Source organism: Haemaphysalis longicornis, unplaced genomic scaffold (assembly GCF_048455015.1).
Source record: "Haemaphysalis longicornis isolate Haplotype H1 unplaced genomic scaffold, Haemaphysalis longicornis Haplotype H1 scaffold_1, whole genome shotgun sequence".
Classification (NCBI taxonomy): Eukaryota; Metazoa; Arthropoda; class Arachnida; order Ixodida; family Ixodidae; genus Haemaphysalis; species Haemaphysalis longicornis.
The window spans coordinates 11,882,859-11,908,226 of NW_027526203.1; the positions used below are offsets into that span (position 1 = coordinate 11,882,859).

At 43.7% G+C, this 25,368-nt stretch overlaps 1 long non-coding RNA gene across 2 annotated transcripts in view; it reads right to left on the reverse strand.

Annotated features, from left to right (window-relative positions):
• LOC144175155 (uncharacterized) overlaps positions 1 to 24,230 on the reverse strand; it is a 36,596-nt gene extending 12,366 nt beyond the window's left edge. The window contains exons 1-3 of one of the 2 annotated variants that reach the window (XR_013323623.1): positions 24,028 to 24,230; positions 13,729 to 13,875; positions 7,419 to 7,676 (exon numbers count right to left, since the gene is read on the reverse strand). This is a non-coding gene — a long non-coding RNA (uncharacterized LOC144175155). The remainder of the gene's footprint in view (positions 1 to 7,418; positions 7,677 to 13,728; positions 13,876 to 24,027) is intronic. The other variant, XR_013323622.1, reaches the window with a different exon arrangement.
• Positions 24,231 to 25,368: the final 1,138 nt, after the last annotated feature.

The window sequence follows — 25,368 nt, forward strand, 5'->3', positions numbered from 1 at the left end:
GCTATCGTTTGAATTTTCCTGAAGCCGTTCCGTCCTTAAGCTGCTGAAAAAAGTGTTGTTTCTCGCTTGGGTGTAAGGAACAAACCTTTATGAGTTGAACAGTTGACGGCCCACAAGACAATCGTAAGAAATAATCACCGAATTGGTGCTTACGCACCTCTAATTTTGAACAGTGTGAAGACCTAGTTTTGGCGGTTCGTTACAGTTTATAGCCCAGAATAACAACACTGGGTATCAAGCTGTAGTTGCCTCTCGCAGGACTGTCGCAGTTAGCACTGCTCTTTGTTGTGAAATTTCATCCTCGTACCCTTTTTTGGTAGTTTGCTTACAACCTTCTGCAAATATTTCTAGAATCGAGCCATCACATTGGGTACTACTAAATTGTGAGCAGGTATACAAAAAGTAGGCTTCCTTCAAGTTGCAACGGTATGGAAGCGTGCTTGAAGCATAGTTCCATAATGTTTACTTCGTACTTTTCTGAGAAAAAGTACGAAACAAACCAACAACAAAGGTCGAAAACATTTTGAAATGATATCTACAGGCTAGAATTGAAGCCCCGCTCATACTCCTGTAAAGGTGTGCCGATCCAGTATGATACCTTTTTTTTTCCTCCGCCGCCAAGTGTGGAAAGGCTCACGTTTGGATTATAAGGATAAGTATGACTTAATTTTTCTACATTTAAACAGAAATATTGCAATACATTTTTACTACTTTAGAATATTCATTCATTAAGGCACGATATGGGAAAATTTCAAGAAAATTGAGAGACGATGTTTTTTTTAAAATCACGTCGAAAGTTTGCTGTTTTTTTTTATTTTCATTTTTTTTGTGTACTTGACTTGGCAGCATTTCGAAAAGTTTGTTTTCTACAGAAATGAAAAGGGTACAAAATGTTCCCCTACCCTTGGTAAACTAGACAAAAAAAAATTGAGAGCTTAGATTTTAAGCCAATGTGTAAATTAAATTTTTTTTAAAAGTGCCATTTTTGAACGACATTGCTTTTCTGACTAATTTTGGGATGATATTGTCGCAAACTAGGCATTTGGTTTGTTTGTTTATGTTTTGGTTTTAGTATTCGGCCGCGCCCGGCTGTGTTATCTGTGTCCCAAGCGAAGCGCGTGTTCCATTCTTTATTTTTATGCCGGGCGGGTTATCTCATTCTGATACGGAGAGCGTTTTGCCCTAACGTCGCTAGCCTACAATAATCTTCTTTGATCTACAATGTTCTGGATGTAAATTGGCGGTTCGAGAAACACTCGCGCTGCAAGATAAAGGCCTGCAAAGCAGACGCCGCGGCATTTTCGAATCGCCGATGCTCGCTAATACACGTCACTTTGTTGACTGATGCTTCGCCGCCTGTGAACTTTTTCAGTTGTTAGGGGAGCACAAGTTTGCTTCAATAAACTTGTTTTTCCTTGAAGACGGCTGTGTCATCTTTGACTTCGTGACAATATTTTCTGAAGATATGCGAGTACGAACAAGTCAAGCTTGCCGACTTCAACAGAAAAGTTTGCAAGTATTTGGTGTAGAGAATATGAAGATTCAGAAAATTTTCCTTCTTGTTTTACGGGCCACCAAAGTTGCCACGCCGGGCACACTGCGAGTAGCCTTGCCCAGTCGCGTCCTAATATTTTTTTTAGTTCACGAAGTATGCTGTTTCTCGCTGAGATTGTGTCAGATCCTTGGTGAGGACACAATATTCTATGCACCCTAAAAGTTTTGTTCAAAACAAAAAATGGTCATGACACCACTTTGGCTGTCCCTATCTGAACGCATCCTCGTCTTGTGCGAAATTAGGCGCACCTTTGCAGACTTTTTCGCACATTGTGTGGTAAAAGCGTGGTTTTTCTTGATCCAGTACGTGCAAAATATCTTATGCGCACAGCCTAATGAACATTTACTAACATGCGCAGATCAGGAGAGCGGTCTTGTTTGACTGACTCTTGGTGCTGATCGTCTGCGAGATCATCAGAAGTGTCGTCTGCTTGCGTATTGTCACGCCATCAGACTTGCCAGCGTATGGTTACGCGAGCAGAGGATACTTCTGACGTGAGCGGGCGATATTTCTGACGCGAGCAGACGATATTATAATTTTGAAATAATACGTAACACGGCAGAAAAGCATTCATTAATTGAAAATCAGAATGCAAAGGGCATTTAAGTAACGTGTTTTGATCAAAGGAACTTCTGAACACAAGGAGCAGACGATGCTCCTGACGTGAGCCATCGCTGGCACTCTCGCAGAAAATCAGCTCACAGCACGCGTTACCAGCGGATCAAAAACGACCGCTCTCTTGGTCTGCGGGTGTTAGTAAATGCCCATTAAGCTGTGCGCACAACATATTTTTCACATAATGGATCAAGAAACATTACGTTTTCACCACACAACGTTCAACAAAGTCCGCAAATCTTCGCCTAATATGTATCACACAAATTCTGACAGCTTAATATCACACAAATTCTGACAGCTGGACTAATTTGGTTGGCGCACAGATTAAATTGGTTGGCACTTGGATTAAATTCGCTGGCACCTGGAATAAATTAGATGGCATTTGGATTAAATTGGCTGGTGCCTGGATTAAATGAGACGGAGATTGGATCAAACAGAGCTTCCCGGGAAAATCTGTACTTTACCCGGCCACGATGACTCGAATGACTGGTTTGCTTGAGCAGTAGATATGTATTGACAAAGCATGTCATGTCATGTAAAATAGGAACTGGTCCGGTGCATTATGAAACCTTTTCCACTCTTGCCTAATAAAAACTCGGTAAGTCGCTTTGCACTTCAGAGCCAGCTGTCATGCTTGGCAAACTTGTCGCCCCCCTTACGGCATCTAATAAAAACATGGTGGCACAACTTTAACCATCACCGTTATCATTACCCTACCAACGTCTGTTTCGTTGTTGGTTTATATATGCGTATATTTATTTATTTATTTATTGAGTTACCCTCAAGGCCCGAGAGCATTACAGAGGGCAGTGGGTACATACATACATGTACAGCATACAAATCAAAATACAACAACAGAAAAATTGCAATCAAGTAACATCGCTTGCGACAGGGTTGAACTAAGGCTACGTACAAATAAAATTAGTGACAGCAACTTTAAATAAAGCAGCATCTTGGATACCAACAATATCATGAGGAAGATGACTCCAACATACAGAAGTTTTTGGCACAAATGACTCCTGAAAACACTTGGTGTGCGCTGACGGAAGTCCTACTTTATGGCGATGATCAATGCGAGTGAAAACGTAAGTTGGTTGGGCCAATAATCTATTTCTGAGTAATGCTGAAGTAAATTTTGTGAAATTGACACAGCCGAAACACTTTCCTGCGAAGAGACAGTAGGGGTAATGCTAGTGTGGTCTTCATTGATGTGACGCTCAAGGTGTGATGGTAATTAGAAAGGATGAAGCGCGCTGCCCGATTCTGCACTCGTTCTAATTCGTAGATAAGCGAGTCATGACCAGGGTCCCAAACAGATGCCGCATATTCTAATTTGCTACGTACCAATACTTTATAAAGTAAGAGTTTCAAGGAAACGGGTGCCTGGTTAAAATTTCTTCGAAGGTAGCCCAACGTGCTATTAGCTTTAGCTGCAATATATTCAATGTGTGTCTTCCAAGATAATGTAGAAGTTATGTATATACCCAGATACTTATACGAATTTACTGCTTCGAGAAGAATATTATTAATTTGATAAGCTCTGATACTAGTGCTGTGACGGTTAATGTGCATGTACTTGCATTTGTTAACGTTTAACGTCATGCCCCAAGTCTCACACCATTTCTGAACCCGATCCATATCTGCCTGCAATTCTAGAACATCTGAATGACCCTTAATTGCCCGATAAATTACGCAGTCATCTGAGAAAAGACTGACTGAAGAAGTAATGTTTAGAGGCAAATCGTTTATATAGACCAGAAAGAGCAATGGTCCCAACACAGAGCCCTGTGGGACCCCAGAGCCAACCGGGACCTTGGGCGAGTCAAAGTTATTAACAGTTACAAATTGGGAACGGTTACTGAGAAAAGCAATCACCCATGCGAGGACGTTATCATCTATATTGAGGCTCCGTAATTTTAAAATGAGTAAATCATGAGGTACTTTATCAAACGCTTTTGAGAAATCTAAAAAGATACAGTCAATGGGTGTGCCGTTGTCAAGAATAGAATGCAAATCGTGAATAAAACATAATAGTTGCGTTTCACAGGAAAAGTTTTTACGAAATCCACGCTGCGAATCAGTAAAGAAAGAATTGCCCTCTAAAAATTTTACAAGCTGCGAATAAATTACGTGTTCCATTATTTTGCATGGTATCGAAGTGATTAATACTGGTCTGTAATTCTCCGGACAAAGTTTATCACCGGACTTAAAGAATGGAATAATTCTTCCCACACTCCAAACATCCGGAAGACAGCCTGCTTCCAGAGATTGCTCAAATATTTTTGTTAAGATAATGGAGCTGTAGACCTGAGTGTTTATTAGAAACTTGGAAGTAATGTTGTCGATTCCGGCGGAAGACGAGACTTTAAGGTTTTCTATGATTTTTTGTACGCCTGCTGTGTCGAAACGAATTGCTTCCATCGGGAGATAGCTTGATAAACAGGATTTGATCCTTTGTTGAGGAAACCCGACACTGCCGCCGCGAAGGTGTCACAGAGAATAACAGCGCAGTCATCTTTATGGGTTAACCCGTCCGAAGTTTTAAGTGTTATTTCGCGAGTATCTTTTTTATTCACCACCCTCCAAAATTGTCTCGGGTTGTTGGCTAACATATTGGGGAGTGTGTTATTAAAATAGGCTTCCTTTGCTGCTTTTGTGGCCCTCCTGTATTCCCCATTAACAACGTAGTAAGAATCCCATCTGGCCTGCGAGTTAGAAACTTTAGCAGACCGAAACAGCCTTTTTTTCTTATTAGCCAACCTTTTCAAAGATTGGCTATACCAGGGAGCATTCTTATTGGTGGTGACTAACCTCAGGGGAACAAACGTTTCAGTGAGGTATGTTACTTTTTCTTTGAATAAATTCCAGTTCGAATTAACGGAACAAGCCTCGAATTCATCAAGATAGCTGTCCAGAAATAAACAAAGTTCTCTATTGATGGCATCAAAATCGGCAGCAGCGTAATCTCTAATGCGCTTAGTATAATTTTCATGCTGAGGGACACAAACATCCATAGTGAAATGGAGCAAACAATGATCATTTAGTTGAGGCAAACAAAGTGGAGACATGAACAGGTCAGGCACGTTGGTTAACACTAGATCTAAAACGCTCAAAGTAGTAGGTGTAATACGGGTTGGCTGGGTAACAATTTGCGAAAAGTTGAAATCAGAACAAAAGCTCAAAAAATTATAACTGTCAGTAGAAAACGAACTTAACTGAGGTACATCACTGGACCAAAATATATTTGGGTAGTTAAACTCTCCGGCTAAAAGGACTGGTACATTAGGAAAACCTTTCATAACTATTTTAACAGCATCGTGAAGGCTATTTACAAAGCCCGGATCGCAGTACGGTGGACGATAGCAGATACCCAAGATAATCTTTTTATAACTTGTGCAAATTTCAACAAATACGATCTCTAAATTGGTTACAACAGGTACAAAAGACGAAGAAATATGATCCGCTACCGCAACAAGTACACCACCGGCGCATCTATCACCTCTATCGCGACGATACACATTGAAAGGCTTTGTATAGTCAAATAATTCACTGCTGTTATTTTTTGAAGTAAGCCACGTTTCTGTTAACAACACAACGTCAGCGTCACATGTGTCGACCGCCGCATTTATTGATTGATTGATTGTAGGGTTTAACGCGCCGACGCAACGCAGGCGATGAGGCGCGCCGTAGTGGAGGGCTCCGGATTAATTTTGACCGCCTGGGGATCTTTAACGTGCGGCGAAATCTTGTACACACGGGCATTTTTGCTTTTCGCCTCCATCAGAAAAGCGACCGCCGCGGCCGGGAATCGAACCCGCGACCTCGTGCTCATCAGCACAACGCCTTAGCCACTGAGCCACCGCGGCGGGTCGACCGCCGCATTTAGTTCATCGCGTTTCGATACGACACTCCTTATGTTCGTGAAAAGAAAAGAAAGTGAATTTTTCGGGCACTGCCCCCCACCCGTCACGTGTCACTTCTGCGGCGAGTTTGCAACCGATAGCGGTGCTCTGGAAACTGAGTGTTCATCTGAAAGCTGCTGATTAACGAATTCCCGAGAGGCGCCGCCAAGTTCGTACACACTGTCGTCAGAAAAATTGTAACCGTAACGTTTATCACCTATGAGCAACTTATTATACCGAAGCTTGAAGCAAACGTCCCTTTGTTTGGCAAATTCTACAAGCTTCTTTCGCGCCTGCCGTGTTTGAAAGGAATAATAAAGGAAAAGTGATGCCATTCTCTTCGAATTTTCCACTGACCGATAGTAATTCCTGCTTTAACAAGATGCGAACTTCGCAATAACAGGCCTATTTTGGTTGGGCCTGTACGTTCCTAGCCTGTGTACTTGCTCAAGTGCTTCGCTCGGCACTGGTGACTTAAAAACGGTAGTGATCTCTTTAACCAATTTTTCTTCAGTTTGGTTCCATTTCTCCTGGGGACAGTCTGTCAAACCGTAAAACAAGAGGTTACTGCGTCTCATTCCATCCTTAAGCTGAGAATGTTCATCGTGCAACCTAGCGTTTTCTCTGCTCAGATGGTCGGTTAGCTGCCTCAGCTGCAAAAGTTCATCCCCGACCTCGGCATTGTCACACGCTTTTGCTTCGACAGCGGCGAGCCTACGGTCGATGTCGTTAACTTTGCACTCGATTGCTTCCTGGTTGTTTTTAATTTCATTCACGCTAGATATTAACTTCACTTGGTCCTGTTCCATTTTTTCGGTTCGAGAGTTCATGCTCTGCAGAAGAGCAAACATGTCACTAAATTTTGGCTCATGAGCCCTATTGGATGCGTCCGACTCTGGAACCTTTTTATTGGGCCCTGGGTTTTCTTCAACGTCGCCAGCTAGCAAGACAAGCATAGATATAACATCAACACATTCACTTAACAGTGACAACAAGACTCCCGGGCATGGGAACAGCATCAAGCATGCATTGTTTGACTTCTTTGCATATAAAGAAGTATTGTTACTAACCTGTGTGAACAAGCAAGCAAAGTTACGGTGTTGCATTTCTGCGCTGTTCCCACGCCCACTGGAGGGGCCAGGTTGGTGCCATCCATTTTTATCCTGGGCTCGCCATGACGTCACAACCGATGAAGTGGCCGCCTGGCTCGGGAAGATGTTGCAGGGGTGTTGCCGGCACAATCCTGGACTGGCTGAAAACTGGTCGCTATCAGGTAGAAGCACTGGCCGCGGCTCATGCCCAGCAGTCGATGATAGCCACGAGCAGAAGTGAAGAAGTGAAGCAACCTGTGTGAACAAGCGAGCAAAGTTACGGTGCCGCATTGCTGCGCTGTTCCCACGCCCACTGGAGGGGCCAGGTTGGTGCCATCCGTTCTTATCCTGGGCTCGCCATGACGTCACAACCGATGAAGTGGCCGCCTGGCTCGGGAAGATGTTGCAGGGGTTTTGCCGGCACAATCCTGGACTGGCTGAAAACTGGTCGCTATCAGGTACAAGCACTGGCCGCGGCTCATGCCCAGCAGTCGATGATAGAAGTGAAGCAACCTGTGTGCGCAAGCGAGCAAAGTTACGGTGCTGCATTTCTGCGCTGTTCCCACGCCCACTATTTTGGGTATGTTGAGTGATTACCTGGACTTACAGTGGTCTTAAAGCTAATTCTTTTAATTTGAAGTAAACCTTCTGAAACTCGTCAGCCTTGCTGCTTTTGCCCCACTGATTTCAAATATGCCATGTTTTTTTCAGCTGGTCAATTAGTTCCCAAGATAATTAGAGATAATTGGCCATTTTTGGTGAAGCAATAGACAAAACAGTGGTGGTCATAAATTTGTAATCTTTATATTTTCCAATACTATGAACCCTGGTGAGTGCAATAATCGAAGCAGTTTATTGATGCATTGCTTAGAACTAATTTTACAGCTCATTAAACTTTGGTAGCACCAGTGGCAAGGAACCATTTTGAGTGCCCATTTCAAACACCAAAGTTTAATGAGCAGTAAAATTAGTTCCAAGTGATGCATCAAAAATCTGCTTCGTTTACTACACTCATCAGGGTTCATATTGTTGGAAAACATGAAAATTACTATTTTATGACCATTGTCTATTGTTTCACTAAAAATGGCTAATTATCTCTAATTATCTCGAGAACTAATTGACCAACTGAAAAAACAAGGGCATATTTGAAATCAGTGGGAAAAAAACAGCAAGACTGACGAGTTTCACAAAGTTTACTTGAAAATTAAAAGAAGTTGTTTTAAGACCCATGTCCCCCCTTAACCATCATTATTTCAATAGAGCACATGAATGATTCGAATAAACAGAAAAGCGGAAAGCCTCACCTTCAGAGTAGGTAAAGACATGCTTGAAGAGGTCGATGAATATAATTATATCAAACAAATTGACACAGCCGATTTCAACCATGAAAAAGAAATTCGGCATCTACCACTGAAAAGAAAGGTATACAGCCACTGCATACTGCCAGGGATGGCTTATGGGGCAAAAATGTGATGCCTAAGTGCCTTGAAGTAAAACTTGGGCAGTGGAGGAAAGGGGGATGGAGGAACACTTAGCGTTCTGTATTAGAGAACAAACTCGCATAGACTTGTTGCAGTTCAAATTGAGGAAGAGAAGTGGACTTGGGCTGGGCATGTAATTCACAGAACAGACCACCACAAGGGTATCCGAGTGGCTGCCAAGAGATGGAGCTAGAAGCAGAGAAAGACCCTTAGCTAGAAGGAAGGATCGGAGGCCGAACTGGACAAGGGCCTTGCAAGACAGGGATAGGCTGGATGAACGAGGGGCAGGCCTTCTTTCATCCTGAAATGTACACAGGCGGGATGATGAGGATGAGTGAACGCTTCAAGCGTTTTTTTTTCTTTTTTCCCAAAATGAGCCAGATCCACCTGACACGAACTAGAGCAACAAGCGGAAGCTTGTTACCAAACCTAAATGCAACGCCGTCAAAGCCATTATGTGATGTATTTTGCATGTCAGCTAGGGAAAGCTTATGGCCACAAGTAATTAAAAATTAGGCCATCAATTTGAGCAATATCGGAATGATAAGTTTGTATTTAGCTCATATTGAATTAAAACACTGAAGTTGATATGGCATTCTTGTGAAAACTTTAATTAAATTGAATTTTAGGCATGGTGCGATTCAGTTTTGGTGGAAAAGGCATTAAAAATAGGCTGCGTCTAATCTCGTGGCAACCGTGAGAATTTCCTCCGGGAAATTCTCACGGCAATTTCCGTAAAAGCTGGCTGGCCTAAAATTTGCTGAATAATATTACGCCCCAATGTAACCTAAAAGAACATAACCTCACCGAACGCATCGTAACCCACCCAAATCCAGCCCAACTGCAACAAACCTAATCTAACCCAGCCCAACGACACAGAACACAATCTATGCTAAACGTAATTCAACCCATTATAGAAGTCCTGCGCATCGATCTATTGATATAGTAAAAATCAGAGTAAAAAAAGCATTAACAAAATCACGATGACCGAAAAATTGCGAAAGCTAAAAAAAAAAATAAAAAAAAAGGAACACCGCAAGGTCGGACTCGAACCTGCGCTTTCGCGTTTGAATCCAAGTACTATACTGCAGCGCAACGGAGGCAGCTGCAAGTGCGGCTTTTTAGTGAATATTTATTCCATAGAATCTGCGGGTAGTAAGCTTAGCCAACGAGAGGCGACTGCCGTGAGAAATTTCTGATGGTAATCCTCACGGTTGCCGTGATAATAGTTTAAAGTATGCAACAGGGCTTCAAGAACAGTACAACTATACATGGAGAGAAGGTGAGTCCTCTTGGCACCATTAGCCGCTCTATTCTTTCATGGAATAATTTTCTTGGGCACGCCTCAAGGCACTCACAAAGTAAGCAAGCTCTTCATTGCTTTGCCATGAATTTTCAAAACACTTCACATCTTCTTTTTCTTCTTCACCTTAATGAAGTGGTTTGTAGTATCAGTGGGTGGGGGGGGGGGGGGATTTGCCAGGGCTTGTAAGCAGCGGCTATTTAGTTAAGTACTAAAATGATAAATATGGGAATAAACAAAATAAATATAACCAGAGTTATTTTGTTGGGACGGGTGAGACGAAATGAAGTCATTGTTTCACGTCTCGCTGTTTCATTTCGTTGACTTTTTCGGTTCACTTCGTCATTGACATCTGGGGACAGATTTTTGCCGATCTCCTACTTGCCGTCTGAACGCATTATAGGCTGGCTACAAAAAGCAAAACAAAAACTTCCGAAAACACCCACGAAAAAGTCTGAACAGCCAAGCCAAAAGCGAAATCCCATTGGGCAAATGTATATTTTGATCCGTGAAACAGCAGGATCTGGCTCACTTTCGGTACGAACTACGATCTGCGTACACATTTTCAGGGCGTTATCTCAACTATTTTCTCGGCACCCCTTTTTTAGGAGAAAGTTGGCGAGTTTTTCTTGCCACTGCAGTTTTACCCGACTCAGTTCTGGTTTCTGGATCTGGCTCATTTCGAGAAAAAAAAATCGCCTCACTTGACTTTGGGTGTACGGGGTGATTAACTGGGTTTACTGGTACAGCTGCATGGCTAAAGGAAAAGTCCAAGACAAGTTGCAGACAGGGTGCTATTGAAACTGGATGCATTGTCCTCATAAAGTTCATTCCTGCTCTGTCGAAGGGGGGAGCTTGTGGAACCACTTCTGCGGGGCTGTTTTTGCGTGGTTTCTGTCGCCTCCACGCTCCACGTGGCGCTATCTGTGAGTTCCTCTTCTAACAACGGCCATCGCTGGAGGGAGGCTTCCACATGCTGCACTACTTGAATGCATTCGCTGCTCCCAAGCCTTCATACCTCACCCCCGCAGCTGGGTTGCCACTGATTGTGAGTCATCCATATCACAGTATAACTCTGTTAAGAGGGCACAGTGGTCTTAAACCAAAAATGTTTATTTTTACAGTTATGATGACAAATATTGGAGGACGTATGTAGTTTTTCATTCTGATTGTAGATATAAAATTTTTTTTTGTGTAAAAGGACTACATTCAAATTTATTTGGATTTTTATGTGTGATTTTATTCTGACAGCTTTTGTTAAAAAAACTGCTGGAGTGATGCAGCTGAACAAGTCACCAGTGAACTGTGCACGAATCAGGGAGTGCAATAAGGCTAACAGTATCGTTCTATCTGGTCTGTAGCAGAAGTTACGACCGTTTGAAGTTTGGGCTTGGAAGGCAAAACCGGTTTTTCTGGTTCCCACCTTCCAAGCCCAAACTTCAAACGGTCGTAACTTCTGCTACAGACCAGATAGAACGATACTGTTAGCCTTATTGCACTCCCTGATTCGTGCACAGTTCACTGGTGACTTGTTCAGCTGCATCACTCCAGCAGTTTTTTTAACAAAAGCTGTCAGAATAAAATCACACATAAAAATCCAAATAAATTTGAATGTAGTCCTTTTACACAAAAAAAAATTTTATATCTACAATCAGAATGAAAAACTACATATGTCCTCCAATATTTATCATCATAACTGTAAAAATAAACATTTTTGGTTTAAGACCAGTGTGCCCCTTTAAGTGCAGCGAAAAAACATAGGACGTGGGAGATAAGGACCAGCGCTACTTACAACTGAATTTTAACAACAACAACGGGACAAATAAATAGAAACGAAGAACACACTCAAATGACTGCTAAGTGTCATTTGAGCGTGTCCTGTGCTTTCGAAATGGCCTGTGTTTTCTTTGCTGTGCTTAACAGAGTTATAATGGAGTGCCAAGTAGCTCGTACCCATAGGTTGTTAATCCACATTGCCCATGCGACTGAATTGCAAAGGCCCCACCCAATGGGAGTCACCACTTATGTGTCCCACACTTTGTTGTAACGACGGGCCAAGCATCGGCGAACACTGTGTAAGCACATGTGGAAAGAAACTTTATACCCATGCCACACGTACACAAAGAATGACATTAAGTGCTTAAGCCTTAAGTTTTAATTAAGTGCTTAAGCCTTAAGTGCTTAAGCCTTAAGCCTTAACCACTAATTCGCTGCTACCCGCAACAATCTATGCCATTCGCTCTGATGTCATTTTTGGTTTAAAGGAGTTTCGCACAACTCATTCGCCTTCACGAACGCCTTAAATCTGCCTACTCTCGAACGGTGATGAGCACCAAATGAAACCAACGAAACTCTCAGCACCAGAGTTTTGACGTGGAAACGTAGCTGAACTTCAAAATAATACGATTTTTTGTGCAGTGTTGGTGGCGAAATTCTGAGGAAGACGAAGTTCACTAAAACAGCGGCAAGAGGCTAAACTTCATGTCACTCGTCGTTTTGAATTTTTCGGATTTGGCAACCGCTGGCAGGCGACGGCATGCAGCTGCTGAAGCCACTTTTAGAAACGGCTCGCACCGTTTTTTTAGAAAACACTACTTCTCATAATGTTTTCTTTCACAAAAAAACATTTTTTACCCTTGTAAGGCTTTTTTCTTTACGTTAAAAACTTCCAAAATGTGGGCGCATTTCTCTTTTTGGTCATTATCACCATCATGTTTTCGCGTGTAGCATGGGCCGCCCAAATAATGTCATTTGGTATCTGAAGGCCTTAAACACTTAATGTCATTTTTCGTGTACGTGTGACACGGGTATTATTGTAGCAGGACGATACACGCACACTGGCAGGACAAGGACAAGGGGACGTTCGAACTGGTTAAGGGTGGGTATGCTAAAGGCCAGAAAGGCTACCTAGCTTCCACGTGGTCACGGCCATTTTTTCCCCCACCAGCTGAGTCTGCAGATAATGCTACAGGATGCTGTCCACCTCACTTTAGGTCTGACCGCATGTTGGGGGTGGTTGGTTCGACAATATTGTCACCTGGTGGCAGGACTGAAAAGACGAGTGATGGTTAGTGGTGAAACGATCGATTTACAACACCAAGGCATCTATTTGCAATGCGGCCATGACAGCTCGAAGTAAGTCTGTGCCACCCGGCGTTTCGGCGGCGGCGGCATGGGATCCTCGGAGCTATGTGCCAGCGTCCAGTGCTGCTTCCCGCAACAATGTGTTGGAATAAAGTTACATTTGCAATACAGCATTAGTGCACTACTCACATGGCACTGGTGTTTGATCCACTTTTGAGCTGATTGTCAAGCCTTCTGAAGATGGCGTTTCTCCCCCCCACTTCCCACCCATTTGTCTGCGACGCAAACGAGTGTCTTTTTCTGCTTTCAGTGTGTATGGTTTTTTTACCATACATTAGGTTGGATGGCGATGCGTAATTGGCTGCTAAGCGTGTTCACGACGTCTCTCACAAGACCAAACTGCAGTTGCAACTCAAGTTGTGCATTGTGCAAGTGTTTCAAGTTTTTTTTTTTATTTTGCTCACAGCAAAAGGCATCAAAACCAGTGGAAGGAAAATAAGGGAGGGTGAACAGTTTTCCTTCAGACCCAGTCGGGTGCCCTAAATAGTTTTGGCACCGTCCTGCCCAGTAGTTTGAACCCTGGGGTCGAGAATCCAACATGCTGAACGAATATGTTTTGATGGTCTCTTTCAGTTCAGCTTTATAACATTTTTACCTTGATTTAGCCCTTGCAATTTGCATATTTCCGTGTTCTCACCTTTGCTTAGAGTCAAATTCTGCGGTCCTTGACGCTCGTTTCCAAGGGGCTTCCGCACCAGCAGTCGAACGTGACCGCCCCGAGTCTTGAATCCATCCGTACCGTCTGGACATGCCTGACTGCCTCGTCTGCCTTCTGATGCACCACCTGGTGGAGCATGAGGACATGTAATGGACAGTCAGATCGGTTGTCGCGGAAACGGAGCAAAAACACACATCTGACAGAAAAACTTGCAAACCTTCCTGTTCTAAGCAGACAAATGTTCAAACCAACGAATGCACCAAATGACAAAAGCCATGACTGAGAAGGTTTAAAGGCGCAACAAAATGAGCACGCGAGGAGAAAGCAAACGAGACAGACGATATCCAGAGAACGCAAATACATCCTAGGTAAGTACCAGGGATGTCCCACCTGGGAGTTCGGGAACTCCCAGGGACATCCCACTTAAGTTCCAAAAACATCCCAAGTGATACAAAAAAAGACCTCGCTGGGATGTCCCAGACCAGGACTTTGCTGGGAGGTCTGACATCCCATGTAGAACAAAGAAAGGAAATTTTTGGGATGTTCCAAAAAGGTGCTCGTAGGTCCTTTTCAGGACACTTTTGATTAATGCTTGTGGTTATAGCTCAACATTCCATTGCAATGAAGCTTTTCCTCCACTCAAGTGCGCAATTAGAACTCTGCAAAACCTTGCAAAACCATTTTATTGGACGAATTTCATACATAACAGAGATCAGTGGCAAAATCAAGCAGCACCTAAAGTCTTAAAGGTACACCATACACTCTTAATACCACAAACAAAAGTTCTTTATAACTTGATGCATGACTTCACTTCTGTTTCTCACAATAAATTCGACTAGCTGTAGCAGAAGTGAAATTTCACATGAAACATTTTTTTAAGGTAGCACAAGTTATGTACAAAAAGATAAGAATCGTCTCTTCTCTTTTACATCAGAAATGTGCCATGCACCTGAATAATTCATTTACAAAATAGAGTGAGCCTAATTTCTAAGCAATTTATGGCATAAATAATAAGGTCTGAAAGTGCTGTACTTTATGAAATACCGAAAGGTGAAACATGTTTCACGACAAAGGAAAAGCACATTAGTGCACATAAAGTTACTGAAAACCATTAAAAGGGCCATGCAGACAAAACACAAGTTTGGTTCATTAGAAAGATTGCCTCGATAGAAACATTTTGACACGGCTTTAAAGGGGCCATGAAGACAAAATACAAGTTTGTTTTATTCGAAAAATTTCGTGTTTTATAGTGCCCCCAGTGCTTGTCCAGAAGCAAACGATGCTTTGTTCACTGCAAAATTAATCAATTTAAGCTAAAATTTTGATTTTCACGCCAAAACGTGTGTTTGAATGACGTTTGCAGTGATATAAGAGCAGGTCTTTCAGCTAAAGTTGGTGTGGAGCGGAGACTTGTTTACTGTTAGTTGACCTAAATGGCACCGCCACACCACGGAAAGCAGTCTTATGTTTTTGGTTTGTTTGTGACCATATTTAAACATGGCTTGTTTTTATTCATAGAGAAAATAATCATTTTGTGAAACATGGTGCTCGCTCGACAAATATGGTCACGTAAGACACCGTCGCTTGCGTCAGTTGGCCAGTGTTGTCTGAGACAATTCCAAAGCCTCGCAGTGCTATGCATCTAAACCAAGCATAGTGCGTGCAGTACCAACAGCAGTACGCAGAGGTACTTCAATGTTCATGTGTGCTTTCCTAACTTCCACTGTTTGCTCCATAATTCTTACCGATATAAAAAGAATGTGCCCTAAATTTAAATGAAAATAGCTCTTTGGGCATGCTTATGAACTCTGCCTAATTTGCGTTTGCCGGCCTCAGCCAATCGCACAGCTTGGCATATGACATCATAGGTTCTGCTGCGGTAAATGAGCTAGTGGGTCGCATGGCCATTCCCTTTTTTTCCTAATTATAGAGCTTATTTGAGTGAAGTTTACGTTAAAAGTGGTGTCAACCTGATTCTACCGAGGCAATCTTTTGAAGGAACCAAACTTGACCTGTCTCCATGGCCCCTTTAAATGTAAACGTTGCTGAAATAAGCTACATAATTAGGGAAAAAGGGAATTGCCATGCGACCCACTAGCTCACTTCCCACAATAGGACACATGACACCATACGCACAGCCGTGCGATTGGCTGAGGACAGCAAAAGCAAACACAAGTTAGGCAGGGCTTATAAGCTTGCAGAATAAGCTATTTTCGCTTAAGTGTAACGCATATTCATTTTATAGCAGTAAGAATGGTGGGGTGAAACAATGGAAGTTACAAAAGAAGAACCAGTGCGTATTGCTGTTAACTACTGCGCACACTATGCTTGTTATAGCAGCACAGCACCGTGGCGCTTTGGGGTTGTCTCACTGGCCGAGCGGTGTAAGCGACATTGTCTTATGTGACCATAATTGTAGACGTACCCCATGTTTCACGAAGCAACTAGTACCTACCATAATAAAACCAAGCCAGGTGCAAATACAGTCAAAAACAAAGCAAAGGTGAAGACAGCATGGTGGCGATATTTAAGAGGATTGATGGTGAACAAGGCTCCGCAGTCCGCTACAGGCAGGACGGCGCACTTGAAATTAGCTTGAAGACCCTTCCTTGTGATGTCATGGACCAGACGTCACAAAACACACGATTTGGCGGGAGAATCAAAATTTTAACTTCAACTGATTAATTTCTTGGCGAATAAAGCATCATTTGCTGCCCGACACGTGCTACGGGCACTACAAAACCCCAAATCTTTCGAAGAAAACAGGCTTGTATTTTGTCTGCATGGCCCTTTAATGTGGCAGTCACACTCCCTCAGGCAGCACGGCCACTTTTGAACAATACGGAGCTACCGTAAGGCATCGCTTTGCACCACACACACATAGAAATCATTCGAAATGCCAGCTGATCTAGTTCTGATTGATATAAAATACTAGTTCTAAAACCTACTGCAAATGAAAAAAAACTTATAAAATAAAATTTTGGATCACGTGTACCTAGATTCGAAAAGAATTATGTAGAACTATTCAACGTAAAGGGAGGACATTTGCTGTGTGCTTAGAAGACATGCCAATTGGCCACATAATGACAAATTTGTTCTCAGCCAAATAGGTTTTCACCTGTCTGCTAAAAGGCAAATAAAAGCTAACAGAAGAAAATTGATGAACAGGTAACATTACACGGCTTAGAGCAGAAGAATAACACTCTGCACGTGTTGGCTGTATGCATATTTTCCAACCTTTAAAATTTGGCTGCATTTTGTCACCATTTTACGCACTGAGGTCTAAATGTGGAAATATATGTGCATGCATACTTATGAGTTGGCGTTGAAAATGTGGGACCGTGTAAGGATGTATATTGCGACATTTTAACCTTGACAATTAAAAATTCCAAATTTGACGGCACAGAAATCAGTCTACAGCCAACATGTACAAAAACTATCACTGCTCTGCACTGAGTCATGTAAATATCAAGTAGAGAATTTCCCTTTTTAGACTTTTTTAGCAGAAATATGAAGAAATTTTGAAACCAATTGAATTACATCATGCAGCCACTAATTCGTATGTATTATGAATGCACAGCAATCTATCCAATTTCTGTTGAATTGTTTTCTATAACTTCGAAAATACTGAGGCAAGTGAAGCAAAATAAGATTTCTCGAGTTTTAAATTTGAATTTGTCTCTCATACACTAAGATAAATAATACTGATATCACTCAATACTAGACAGGCTGCACTTTGTAATAGTACATTAGCCATGTATGTGGTGTTAGTTGACGCACAGCAGAGATCATACAAACGTCCAAACGGACAACCACACCGTGAGGGAGTACTGGTGCCATGCACCTTATTCTGGCATGATGCCCTGAAATCCGTAGTCTTTTTACGACGTAGTAGCTTACCACACACACACAAAAAAAAAACAGTTTAGATTAGTGTCAGGAAAATATACATGAGCAATCAAGAAAAAGAAAATCAGATTAAACGACTTTCATATCATTCCTTGGCAGTCACTGCATTGGAGCTCCAAGGATTTTCTAGTGTGCTGCAGCTCTTTCTGCAGCACGTCAGAACTGTGTTGCTGTCTTCTTATCCTTTGGAGTTCCTTGTGGCTGGGGAGGCTTTCCATGGCCCATGAAGCTGCCTGCACATAATTTAGAAAACAACTTGTAATGAATTCAATGAACAGTGCGGACACCGGCTAGTTTGAACACTGCCAGTAAGGAAACACAACTCGAGCATTACCGAAGTGTACAGATAAACATTTACCCATGGTGATTTCACACCATGGGTAAAACGGCATGCTTACGAGTACAAGCTGAGCTTCGCTGATCTCTCACAATGCCCTTCCTGATACATGCTCTCGTGATTGCGCTACAGTCAAAATAAACCTCGCGGCCAGAACTCACAACACTAAAGCAGCCCGCTGCCACGCGAAACCTTGAGGAGCTTGCGGGTTGTTTTGCGCAGAAATTTGATGTCTGATAGAAATTTTGCTATTTAGTTCTGTTTCATGGACATGACCTTTACATTCCGTGACTGCCCAAACATTTCACCTGCTTCAGATGTAAATGAAACAGTTTTTCTAAATAATTTTCAGTTAAGAGATTTTGAACTGGCTCTTACAGTCATGCTTGTTGGCACAACGCATCACACACATGCAAGCTACTACAGCCATTTACCATTAAACGTTTGTCAAATGCGCCATTACATTAGTCTTCCCTGGGATCCAATGGTGCAAAGCACAATGAAATATAACAGAGTAACAATAACAAGGACGACACTAGACACGGGAGTCGCAGTTTTCTGGTAATGCCCACCAGGTTTAAAGCTGCCTGTAAAAACTGCTAACTGCATCTCTGATTGTCTGCTTGCCGACAAGAGACTACAGGAAATTGGCAAAAAAAAAAGAAATATAGCTGCTTGGCAGTTAAAGACTGACTGCAATACCTATATTCAGAGCATATCGTGCAATTTGAGAAAGATTACAAACAAAATGAGTGAAAGGTTGTGTTTACCGCTCATGAAAAATTGTTAAGGCTTTTTAAGAGTAACCGCACTGTGAAGTCAGTCTTCGCAGCCCTTTAAACAAGATGCACAACTACCCCCACAATGCCCTTCTTTAAAACAGTCGTCAAAGCGGCCCAGATCTGAGTATTCAAAGCGGCCGAGTTCACGTTGCCATTTGTTGCATAGTTTGCCGGAATTCTCTTTGCTGTGGAGGTTGTGTAGTCGCCAACATGCCCATCTACAAACGGCCGCAAAGTTACAGCAGAAGCCACATTTAGATTGCAGCACAGTCATTAGCACATACAAGGGCAGGCGATCACGCGAGCTGAGTAAATTGAGCACATCACACACTGACATGCTACTCAGTGAAAAATGTTAAACGCGTAAATTATAACGCATAACGCCTGCGCTATGCCGCTCTATCATTTCTGAAAAAAAAAAAAAGAAAAAGAAAAAAATGCAGTCAGTACCGAGGGCTGTCACTGGACTGTCTCACGCGTTGACAAAACCCGAGACGTGGTTTTATCTAAATACATGCGAGAAACGAGTGATTTCGTTCCGGGTAGCGCGGGACTGATGATTGCGGCCTAGAACCAGGAACTAAGCTACGCGAAAAGTTTTAGTTAGTCAAACTATTAGCCAAACTATTGAGGCCCAATAATGTCTCTTTGTCTAGAGTTGTTCTTGCTCGGCTTTCCGGCATCTGCGGCGTTTTTTTTTATCTGTTGCAGTGATGCCCTTCTACACTAGCTGTATAATAAATTCATGTAAAATAATCAACAGCTAGAAGTACAAAACAAGTTGAGCGACGCGAAACAGTGCAGCAAGCGTTGCAACTTCTCCCGCCACCCCGGGAGAAGCCTTTCGACCGTTTCCGCACTGAGCACCTACCTTCGACCACAGAGCAAGAAATCATGCATAAAACACAAGAGGGGCATTGGAAGGGTTTAAACACGTGGTACATATAAACGACTTGCAATAGTTACCTTGTGAAATGACGTTCCAGCAGCACGGGAGCACGGCGCACATCCCCATCCGTGGGCGGCCATGTTTATAAAACTGCAATGGCTGAATCGGCTAAATCAGTTTCGTAAAAAGCTCACAGACGTCTCTAATGGTGTAGAATAACAACGAAGCTTTAAAAATGTATTGAGATATAATTACAAAAATAGAAATTTTAGTTTTTAACTTATAGTTTGAAATATTGTACATAAATACGAAATAAAATGGCAACAAGGCAGACCCGGAACCAAGCAGCAGGCCATCTGAGCGGGACGGTTCTTTCCTCCCTAAGAAAGTTGCCGTGCTCAAAAGCAGCGTTTTCAGTTGGTTTAATCAGTGTACTAGCCTTTCTCTGAAGCACTCCCTGTAACAATCACGCGCTACCTGCGGGTACGCGAGGAGTCAGTAGTATTAACTCTATGACGCGAGGCATTTGCTCATGGAGGAAAGAAAAGTTTTTCTTCCTCCATGCATTTGCTTTACGGCTGTACCTCCTTCCCGCGCATTACACGCGCCTATGCGTTCTATTCATCTATGCACAAAAACAAAACATTGGGCTGACCCATAGAGTTTCAACTCTATGGGCTGACCGAATCAACAAAAAGCACGCATGCTCTTCGGCATACATCCCAATCACAGCCATTCGTGGACATTTTTAGGACACTCCCAGTGCGGAAGTCCCAGGGATGCCCATAGGCTGTGCTGTTTGGGACATGGGATTTAGGGCCTTTTTTGGGATGTCCTTAGGATGTTTGGTGTTGTCTGGATGAATGAAAAAACTGCATTCATATGTTATTCACGCATAACGTCACCCATTGCATTCTGGTCCGCTATGCAGGAATTCAGTCTCTCTTGCTAAAAGTGCGATGCTAGATGGATTGCTTATTCACTTGTGGCCCGGCTTTTTGGTTAAGAATGTTTCTGTAATTTCTCTCTCAAGCCTATCACTAGCCCTGTGGAGAAATTTTGTTTGCTTTAAGCACTTGCATTTTTTACAATGGTCAGATATGTGCCCTCCAGCTTTATTTTTCACAGCCCAATAGTGTTATAGTGTTCTCGTGCTGTTTTGTTAAAACAGCTACCGGTCTGCCCAATGTAAACTGTGGAGCAGAATGGGACTTGATACAAAACATTCTTTGCGCACTCAGTGGTCTGCGTCTCATGCTTCTTTGTGCACTGTGGGGCCTCTTTGTCTTTCTCAATATCAAGCAAATCTTTGACAACTTGCCACATGTGCTAAAGGCAACATTCACACCATATCTCTGCGCTACATTTCTTATGCCATGTGACACTCAGTGTCTGTAGGGGATGACGTGAATCTTCTTGTCTCCCTTTCCTTGGTCACCCTCCTTTTTAAGTGCAGAGCACTTTGGGGGCTCGCCTTGTCTTCGCAGCTCACTCGCTGGACCCAAGTAAAGCCCCACGGCGTTACGTCGTAGCAGCTGTCATCGTGGCATAACCCAGAGGCCTCGAAAGCCAAGGCGGCTTATATAGACATAAGCGTTCGAAACTCGTGAACCACTGGTGCTTGTCATACATCTCCCCATTTTTTAGAGCAAAGAAAACTGTAGGTACATTTGAGGCAAAATATACGTAATTAACCGGCAGCGTCCGTTGTTCACTTAGTTCTGAACACTCGTTGGGTTGGTTTTTACTATAGTAAGCAAAAAGAAGTGGCAGTGCAACGCTGGCACGTGCGGGAGGAAAAGCAAGCACAAAAAGAACAGCACTCCCGCTGGCGCTGTTTCAGGCAGGGGCGCGCGGGCACTACGAAGGCGGGAAATTTGAAATGCGTTGGGTGGTAGCAGTGGGCGGATAGCAGCGCTACAGCCCATTATGGCGAATCACTGCTCTGCACTTCCGACAGCTTTCACGCTGAGTGGAACACCTTTAATGTTTTCCTTTGTGCTTCACTTCCTGCAAACGTGCCTCACATATGCCAGACAAAACCAAAGGCGGAAACCCTGCTTCGTCGTGTCGTCCCCTCTGAGTGAAAGCTGGCTTGTACTTGGCTTGTACACGATCTGTTCAATGCAACCAATTCAATGCAATTAACAGCTACGGCTCTTTCTATCAATTTTGAGTGTGCCCAGTCAAAGGGGATAAGTTGGTTGCTGGCGTGCGGGTGATACTGCCAGCACACGTGGGTGCCCTCAAACGCAATCAGCAAATCTAGAAAACGAATTTCGTTTCTGACTGGCATCTCCCACCTTTAAACTTCAGCGCATCAGACAACTCCCTAAACAAGTCAACACATTGCTCACAGTGCCTCCTGCATCTTCCACTGCGACACCATTCACAATAACAAGAAAACCATACACGTGTTTAATAATTGCCTAGACGCTGCCATCACCCGGACTGGCACTCCCGCACTGATCAAAAGCACTCAGAAATATGTCTGATAAAATGGGCGCAAGCTTAGACCCTATATAAATCTTGTGGCGCTGCACAAAAATTAAATAAATAAATAAATCATCAAACTGAATCACCGTTGAACTTCAGCTGACCGTGTTTTGTTGTGCCTTGAAATCTTTTCGGTCGTGTTGTACCAACTGTCCCACGTCAAGTTGCCGCTAGTCCAGACAAAAGTCACCGCTTGATGTCTGGCTCTCATAATGAAAAAGGGCTGCGCTAGTCACAACAGGCCAAGTGGAGTGTCGGGAACGCAAGTTAGCTCATGCCACTACAGGGAAGTTGTCTTTTAGGTCAGACATCTCTTGCAATCTGCAGATCTAGATTGAGACACGGATGATGCATGCAACTTATACTGCCTCATCTGCCAGTCATCAACAGAAGCACAGCAGCCTAGTCGTGTTTTAAAAGCTGCGGTTGTCTGACAGCTAGGCTGCACGGGCAGTTAAGACATAAAGGGCTTTTAAGCTGATAGTAATCGAAGTTTTGGGCAGCCTTTGGGTCAAAAAGGTGATTATATAGCAACACCAAATCATTCACTCGTGCGGCATTTAAACTGCGCGCCATAAGTCGGCGGAAATAATTCGGTTTGCCATGGTAGGCCAAAGGCTTAACTTTGTTGGCCACTAAACTTGCTTGAAAAGACTAGCACATGTGTTGCTTTTCAGATAATAAAAATCACTCTTGTGCATTCGGCTGACTGTGGTGCCTTGAAGGCCACGTTTATTTTGTCGTCGGTCCGTATGTTTGCGCTCACTTTACCTGAACGCATATTCTAGGCTTCTTGCAATGCAATAACTGTTGCGAGGTGGCGGCCCTGCTGCACCACCAAGGACGACGCGCCTCCCTCGCCTGTGCCGACTGCCCCGAACCCGAGATGCTGGAGCACCTGCTCCTGTCCTGCCCCGAGCACGCAGCGCACAGAGCAGTGCTGCAGGCTGCACTCCAGCGTCTCGGACGGCCCAGACAAAACCTGCAGGACCTGCTGTTCCCGACGGGTCCTGCCAGCTCCCGTCGTGAAGTGTTCCGACACCTCCTGGCATTCCTCGAGGCCACTGGACTAACCCAGCGCCTGTAGCTGAGGCTACTCAACGAGCACTTGTGCCGCTGTCGCTTATGTAATGCCCCCCCCCCCCCTCTTTTCTTTTTTTTTTCTTCTCTCTTTCTCTCTCTCTCTCTCTCCTTTCTTCCTGTCTTTCTCTTTCACGCCTTTTCTATTCCACCCCTAGCCTCCTCCCAAGTCTTTTATCCCCTCTTCCCCTCCCCACCGCACTGGGTTGTATGCAGGTGAGCTCCCTACTGAGCTCAATAATATCCCCAGTGCACCTTCCTTTCCTTTCTTCCATCCAATCACTTCTCTCTCTCTCTCGCAATGCATGCCCATGGTTCTTCCAATTCTGGGGGCCTGAAATATTTCGAATTAAGAGCGGTATTACGCTGTCGTCTGCCTTACAAAAAGGGTCTTATTGTGGGCTTTGCGAGTCGAAGCTGCGCCTACGCTACGAGGCACGTTGTAGTAGAGACCATTTCCAGCACCTGGCTATCTCTAACGTGCACCGAAATCTTCAGGATCTTTCAACTACCGAAATTGCAACCGGGCGTATTTTACGCCAAATATGCATCGCTTGCGTTTTGCTCCCGGCGGCGCTACTTGTTTGGGTTCTTGCACGTATCCCGGCTTTTCGTCGTACGAAGACGTGGTTTTTATACCCGCACGGCTATTTCGGGCAGATCGCTCAGAAACAATCGCCCACTTCCGCAACTCAAACACCAGTTACGATTGAATGGTTCGTTTGGAGGAGGATTTTCGCGCGGTCGGGCCAAACAAGCTGGTGCCAGCTTTTTTTTTTTTTTACCTGAATGTTCCCGACGCCGGCATCTTTGCTTCGGCAGTAGCTCCCGACATGACAATATCGACTACTACATTAATGGAAGGTGGGAAAAGGGTAAAGAAGCAGCGCAAGCAAGAGCACGATCAACTGTTCGCACTGAAATCAAGCCCGTTCGGCTACAGCATAGGGCTACAGCACAGAACAGGGAGGATTGCTACAGCTGCTACAGCTCGGCTTCCGGATAGGCTTGTTGTCCTATGGTTGCATGGAGTTGTCGCTTCCCGATTTATTTCGCGAAAAATTCAAAACGTGTTTCAAAACGAAAAAACTGTCCATTAAAATTTAGCAGCATTACATTATAGTCAGGCCAGCATAGAGCGACGTTAATATAGGTCTGATTTTTTTTTTTTGTCATTGGGTATTGAAAGGCTTTCTAAGCGCACAAGCGCGTTTTTTGAAAGTCTACGCTCTCGCCGAATAACTTGTGACTAAAGTCGCGATGAATGTACACAATAGTGGATCAGGTTACGCAACTTTTCCAAAGAAGTCGTAAGGTAAGGTGCTTGTCTACCAGGCGTGTAGACCTGTGCGCCGCCGCGCTGCGCCGCCGCCTGTTTTGATCACGCCGTCTGCGCCGCCGCCGAAGTCGCGGGAATAAGCACGCCGCCGCCGCCGCCGGGCAAAAATTGCGGCGCGCCGCTGGCCCCACGCCCCGCCGGCCCCGCGCCCCGCCGTATTATTCTTTTCTTTGAGGGGAGCTGCTGAAGGGCGACTCTTCTGAAGAACGAGGGGATATGAAAGGCGACCTGTTAACAAAGGATGAATGCGTGATTACGTCTTCACAAATGCGTGATTGCCGACCGTCTTGACGCGCTTGTCTCGGAATCCTCTTGAAGCAGCCCAGCTTTTCCTGCTGCCACACAAGCGCGACATCTTTCTTGTTTTATCCACTTTCTCAGAAATTCTAAAATGACCAGGCATACATGTTACTCCAGGCACCCGTGGTTACCTGGGCCCACCATATCTCTCTGCGTCAATAGCCCCCCTAGCAAAAATTCTGATACAAATTCTAATACACGTGTATGCTTATTGCCACTAATAGACCTATCAGTCTGTATTAGTCTATTAGGTCTATCAGTTTGTATCAGCCTATTAGTCCTATCAGTCTGTATTAGTCTATTAGATCTATCAGTGTGTATTAGTCTGGTAAGTCTATCAGACTGTATTAGTCTGATAGGTCGACCAGAGTGTACTAGTTCTATCAGAACCAGTGCAAGTTCGAACAAAGCAATGAAACATGGCAACACATTTTATTATCAGGGTACACAGGCAAATTCCTCTGGCTGACAGAAATCTGGCTGAATA